This window comes from Gymnodraco acuticeps, unplaced genomic scaffold (genome assembly GCF_902827175.1).
Source record: "Gymnodraco acuticeps unplaced genomic scaffold, fGymAcu1.1, whole genome shotgun sequence".
Lineage (NCBI taxonomy): Eukaryota > Metazoa > Chordata > Actinopteri > Perciformes > Bathydraconidae > Gymnodraco > Gymnodraco acuticeps.
Genome location: NW_022992040.1, coordinates 1,054,343 through 1,061,454, shown reverse-complemented (window position 1 = coordinate 1,061,454; position 7,112 = coordinate 1,054,343).

Genomic DNA, 7,112 nt, shown 5'->3' with positions numbered 1-7,112 from the left:
ATATACTGGGATGTGAAAATACGCATCTTTCAGGTCGACTGATGTGAACCAGTCGTCTTGTCGCACGAGCCGCAGCAGAGATGTGTGAGTGAGCATTCTGAACTTATATCTTCTTAGATATTTGTTCAGAGCCCTCAAATCAAGTATTGGCCGAATTCCGTTCCCTCCCCGTTTGGGAACGAGGAAGTACTTGGAATAGAAGCCGCCCTGACTCTGCTCGGCGGGTACAATAGATATAGCCCTCTTTTCTAGGAGAGAGAGAATCTCTTTCTCCAGAATATGGGCTGACTCTCCTCGGGCCTGCGAATGCAGAATGCCCGAGAAGCGAGGGGGGGTGACAGCGAATTGGAGTCTGTAGCCCCGTGTTACTGTCTTGAAAACCCAAGCAGATGATGTGAGCATCTTCCACTGCATGCTCCTTAGAGCCAGTGGAGATGTCACATCTCTTCCCCTCTGAGTCTCTATTTGTTGTGTTATGGGGCCCTCTAGTGTCTGAACACAGTGGTGCCCCTTTTCGACAATCCCCACCGACACTGCGCATGCGCATGACGGTGGTGCCTTCACAACCCCAGCCGGCACTGCGCATGCGCGTGGCGGTGGTGCTTTTAAAACCCCAGCCGGCACTGCGCATGCGCGTGACGGTGGTGCCTTCACAGACCCGCCTGTAATCCGCCTTTTGAGAGATGCCGAAGCTACTCTCAGAAGGGGAACAGTTGGCGGGCTGTTTATTGGTTTTATTGTTTTTCTTATCATTTTTTTGAGCTGCGCCCTCGGCCTGAAGCCTGGATGCGTCAGCGGCAAATGTTTAATGACAGAGGAACAAACAGATTTGTGACATGTGTTTTTGCGGACTTGAGGATGGTGTTGAGGCATCTCTCGAGGCGGCGGGAACACATTTAGAGCTGGGGAACCGTGGACTTCCAGCTCTGTCACGGAGGGGAGAAGGAGGGGCTGTCACGCCGCTCGCTTCTTCTTCCTCGCCTGCTGGCCGAAATTCTGGGTTGGCTGTGCCTGAGCTGCAGCCGGAACCGGAGATTTTCTGGGCCAGCTCGCCCTCGTCTCCAGCCTGGGCTGGGGACTCGGGGCGGGCTGCGACCTCTGCGTTTTCGGTGTTTTAAACCGAGCAGGGTTCAAGGCAGCTTGGGCGAAGGACTGCTGCTGCAAAGGCAGCGGCTGGACCCTTCGAGGGAGGCAGAGGTGGAGTGCCTCGTCCTCCCTCTTTTTCAACTCACACCTCCTTTGCATGGAAGCAAGAGCGGAGCCGAAAATTCCCTCGGGAACGATGGGCATATCCAGCACATCCTCCTTTTCCCGGTCTGGGAGGTTGGTGAGGTTGAGCCATCTCGCTCTTTCCTGCACCACCATGATCCCCATTGCCTTACCCGTGGCCTGGACCGCGCAGCGTTGGACACGGAGACAGATGTCTGTGACCGCCGCCATCTCGTCCAGAGTGGCTGCACCCGGGTTACCCGACAGGTCCTCGCAGCACTCCGCTTGGTAAGCGGTTAGCAGCGAGGCCACATTCAGGGCCCTGGCGGACAACGCTGCGGCTTTGTAGGACCGTTCAGTCATTGTCGACTGAAATCGGTCCGACTTTGCCGGCAGCGTGGGGTTCCTGCTTGGTGACGGGCCCATCCTCGGTAGGAGGTGGGCTGCTACCAGCGGTTCCATGGGCGGTATGCGGAGCAGGCCGAGCTTCTCCATTCCGTCACAGTCTAGGGAGGAGGCACCCTGGATTGGGACCTTGTTGCTGAAGGGCCGGTCTCTCCACGAGACCGACACCTCATCCAACATCTCCGGGAAGACCGGAAGGAGTTGTCTCTTTGTCCGCGCTGCTTGGGGAAAATGTTTCCCTTCGTAGCGGGACCTGGAGGTCTCCTTGGCCATTTCAGGCCACGGGATGTCGAGTCTGGCCGCAGCGCGTTTGCACACGGCCTGCAGGTCCATACTCAGACAGGGCGAAGCTGGTATGCTATCGTCTGGGAGAGCAGCCCTCGCTCCAGGCTTTGCAGCCTGAGCCGATGACATGAAGATGTCCTCTTCATGTTCATCCGACTCGGACAGGAGGAACACCGAGGCGTCCTCTTCGTCCTCGTCGTAATCCAGCTCGAGGACATCCTCCGCGGGTGAGACCATGGTGAGGTCTAACTGGGAGCCCCAGCTCGGTAAAGCGTGGGGTCCCATTCCCGCGTGTCTTGCCGCCACCGTGTCCCGGCCTGCCAGGGCGCGGGAATCCGGTTCTGCGGCCATCGCAGATACTGAGCCCCAGACCGACATGGAGAGGGGTTCACTCTCTGTGGCAGATGCCCCCGCGTCTTGACTGCCGGCCGGCAGGTCAGAGGACATGGGGGGTTCCTGCTCCGACAGGCTAGCTTGGCGTGCTAGCCGTCGGCGGAGGCTCTTTACGGTGAAGCGGACACAATGTCCGCACGAGCCGGGGTTGTCGATAGCGCCTCGGGCGTGTTCCAGCCCGAGGCAGGACGAGCAGACCTGGTGTGTGTCTGTGCCCGAGATCTTCAACCCGCAGCCGCAGAGTCGAGCCACCGAGTCCCTGACTCCTCTGGTGTGAGGGAGAGGGGCGTCCATCTTGTTCGCCTCGTGGCGTGGAGAGGACCCGCTCTCAACAGGTAGGTTGGGAGAAAAAGAGGTAACCACCCTGTCCTTAATCCGGAGAAAAGGACGGTGTGGGTCTGTTATTCCCAGAGAATACTGACTGGTGTGGCAGTATGCTCCTTTTAATCCTTTCCTCCTCCGTGGGGAAGAGAAAAGAAAAGACTTCCTCGCTACCGTGGTGTTGGTAGTGAGGGAGCAAGCTAACGCTAGCTTGAAAAAATCAGACCTAGCTTACTTTCCGGGGAAAGAGAGCGGCGAGGTCGATTTCAACAATAACTAGCGTTAGTAATGACCGTCTTCCTGCGAAGCAGAAGGAGTAGCCGGCAAGCGCCCGTCGACCGAAATGGATATTTGGGTTCAGTCTGTGGACCGTGAAGCTTGTCCGGCTACCATAGAGATGTGCTCTGAAGCGAGAAGAGGTGTTTGAATGGCGCATGCGTTGTGGCTGCGGAAGTTTATGAAGAGAATTATGCAGAAGATGTGATGCAGCATATTTTTGGTATATTCATTTTAATCTCACCAATATATAAGAGGTGTATTGCATCATGTTATCCCTAAATATATGTGTGGGTATATACATTCCTGTGTATTAATAGTTGAAGGAACAAAATACATTTTTCCTCTTAAATATAGAGAGGTTTTTTATAGATTCCTGAAACAATGTTCCCTTTTTCTTTAAAGTAGATTAGCGCAATAGTCTTTTTCTTTCACTTGTACCCTTTTCATCAAAAGGGTGCTTTGGGCTATTTTTGAGGGGTAAAATGCAGAATTACCTGTGAGTTCTGTTTTGAGTGAAAAGATTACCCTTTTGAGTGTTTTTCTTGGTTAACCATTAGATATAGTGGCTAAATTCGTTCTAAGTTAATTATGCGCATCCTGCAGGCCTTGAGAATTTAGTCACACAGTTAAGAGAGACAATGGTCCTTTTAGACTAAGGGTGAGCTTACTTCGGGTGAATAAAAGTTCAGAGATGATTGGGGGGGTATGAAGACAGTTAGGCTTGTTGGTGAGCTAGTTCTGAGGATGTCATGGGATAATGACTGTTATATTCCCAACAAGTATGGCTTTCATAAAGAAACACATGACTTGGGTGATAAGATGTGTTTTGTTGTAAAATGGGCCTGTTTGGTTTTCTGCTGGCCAGCGCTGGGTCACTGTGACAAAGCATATTTTGCGTCTGCCAATGAGGGGACCTGAAAAGATGACCAGCTGACCTCACCCCTTCCTTCTGTCTTCTGGTATATATTCTGTTGATTCCTGAGTTCGGCCTCTCTTCACATGCTGTCAGGACCGGAAGGATCTCCGCAGCACGCGAACCAGGGCAGAAGTGGCCGGCTACTTCTTAAAACATTACAATATGATTTTAGTATATTGTATTATATGGTGTTGTAATGTATTATAGTGCATTGCATTATTACCTTTGATAATTAAAACAGATTGTTTAAACTGGTATCTGGGTGTTCTCTGTCTGATTTCCTTCCTGTTATGATTTTAAGCAGGACTCGTCAAAACGACACGCGGAGCCGAGTGGGGTTGTAAAAACCTCAAAACTCCAACATGGCGCAAGCTACTTATAGGGGGTGATTTCCCTGACGCTGACGTCAAGATCTCCAGCCAATCAGGATTGGCGTAATGAGATTGATGCTTCTGTTTGCTCCGCGATGAGGCGCATCCCATAGTGAGACATCGAACGGAGTGTTATGAATGAGAACTAGCTAAATATGGGTCAAGCTAGCAACCAGGCAGGTTCACAGGGGGTGAAAGCAAGACTGGTGGTCCTGGGACGGTTGTAACATGGCACATTTACTATGATGGCTCATTTGCTTGAATGATCAATTGATCAATTGATGATCAATTGATGATTCATTCAAGCATACAGTTGTATTGTTGATTGGTGTGCATTGTCCCTATAAAAATAAACAGAATAAAATACTGTACAGTAGGCCTAAAGTGTGTGTGTGTGTGTGTGTGGTGTGTGTGTGTGTGTGTTGTGTGTGTGTGTGTGTGTGTGTGTGTGTGTGTGTGTGTGTGTGTGGTGTGTGTGTGTGTGTGTGTGTGTGTGTGTGTGTGTGTGTGTGTGTGTGTGTGTGTGTGTGTGTGTAGTATGCCAAATGTCAGAAAGAGGAAGACAGACAGGGGAGTGCCACTTGCTCTGCTGCAGAGGGCCTCAAATGAAGTTGAGAAGGGCAAATCATTCAGGGAAGTGGCAAAGTCCCTGGATATATGCCATGTCACCCTGTACCGGTTCCATAAGAGGAGGCTGAGGTTGGAGAGTCAGGGATCACAAACACCCCCAAGAGTAGGCTACTGGACACCAAATAAGGTGTTCTCAACAGAGCAGGAGATGCTTTTGAGAGACTACCTGATGGAGGCAGCTGATTTATATTATGGTCTCAGCTCAAAGGAGGTAGGTCTACATAATTAAGGTAGAAGCACCTCTCAGAGAACAGTTTAATCCTTCACAGAGGATGATGCTGTGTGTGTTATCTGTTATCCTGTTCATTGTTCATTGTTTGTTGGAGGATGTGTGAAACCCCATTCAAATCTTGTTGCCTTAGAATTTGACAGCTTTCCCTATTTGTTGTCATGTAGTGTGAAAAAAGGTAACCGTTATTAACATGTTACAACCGTGCCTGGCATGTGTTACAACTGTCCCTGTACACAAGGACAGTTGTAACAGTTGAGTTTAAAAAAAAATAAATACATTTTCCAACCTGTACTTATTTAATAAAAACATCTTAAATACATTGTTTCAGTAGCTGACATATTGATAATGTATAATATAGCAAAATGGCTATCCTATTGTAAATGGCTTTTTACTTATTGGGGAAAAACCCCAAAAGTGTTGCAACTGTCCCTGGTCTCCCCTACTTACTACACATCAAAATGATGAAGGAGAGGACATAACAAAATACAAAACATAAATAATTGAATATAGGGAGAGCAAGTGCTTGATTTTATTATTTACAATTAAAATAAATAAAAATCTTGCCTGTATGTTATTCCGGTGTCTAAACATCACTGTCATTACAAAGTCTACTAAGTAATTGTGACAGTGAAATGTATTATAAAACAGTGTATTTGTGTGTTGCTTTTATATCTAAAAAATGTCAGAAGGTACTATTTGCCCCCAGGCATATTCACATTATCAAATCTGGCCCTCATGTTCGAACACCCCTGATTTAAGTGCTCCAGCCTCCCCCCACACGGCTTGTTAAGGCAGCAATGTGGGTCACCAAAACCAAAATGTATCTTTGGAGATGTCTGTTGTAAAGTACAACAATACGAGAGAAAGATGGACAAAGAGAGCAACGGAAAAACAAACTAATGAAGTGTAAATGGAGTTCAAATGAAGACATGGCAGAAATAAATAAGCTATGTACAGCGACACAACCTAATACTGTACATTCATGAAGAGCAATACTTCCCCATGTTTGCTAAAACACGGTGTTATTCAGCCTTTCAGAGTATTCATATGTTGTCTGCTCATTGCATGAAGGGCAGCCACTCCTTTAGGTAAAAGCAGTGGGGGAAGTTGAGAAAGTAATCGTGTACCCCCCTCGGTGAGAAGACCTTTGAAGTGAGACTCCTCGGGACTCAGAGCTGTTGTGCTGGATAAATATCCAAAAGCACATTAACCCTTTCAGCAATCCACACTGCGGTGCCCCGATGATTTCAGTAACTTTCTCTTGAACATGTTTTAGTCTGGGTGCATTCAATTACACAAAGTTACGCTCAGTAAAAAAGGAAAGAATCAAAAAAGCCTGTCAAAAGATAAATAATATGTTGGCATTTGCCTTTGAATGGTATATGTATTCATGTATTTTGAAGTGTATATGTTGTATACAAACTGAGACATCTTATTGACACCACAACTGCTTCTGGCATTAATGACAGAAAATAAATGACATGCATGAAAAAGTGAATCCACAACATCTGATTTGTTCCCTGAGGTTGTTCAGAATGTGTTTGATATTGATTCACACATCTAGAAATGTGAGGTATTGATGTGTGCATGAGGCATTTCAAATCATATCAATCAATGACATTTATTCCCACTACTGTGAAAACCTGGAAAAGTGGAAATATATAACAAATTATTTCTTATATTTCGACATCTCCAAGCATGACTTAAAATAATGTTGATGTTTACAGGTCTACATTTTCCAATAGGAAAACTTATACAGCTTGTGAATCTATTTTTCAAATTTCTCCTTGGAGATGCAGACACACATATTGAGAGCTGTTTCACCACCTGAGAAAGAGCATTGTTGATATAATTGCTAATGAAGTGTCCTTAATCGTTAAACCACTGACATGACTCTAGATTGTGGTCTTCTTCTAAAATTAGTTTACCTGTACCTTGGTTGGTCATTGGCCAATGGCTACACAAGCCAAAACATCGTTATGACATCATAAAGTGGCCAAAATCTGAGGTTTTTATATAAATGGATCAGGACAAAAAGTGAGCACATTTTTTTCCCTGAAACTTTCAGTAT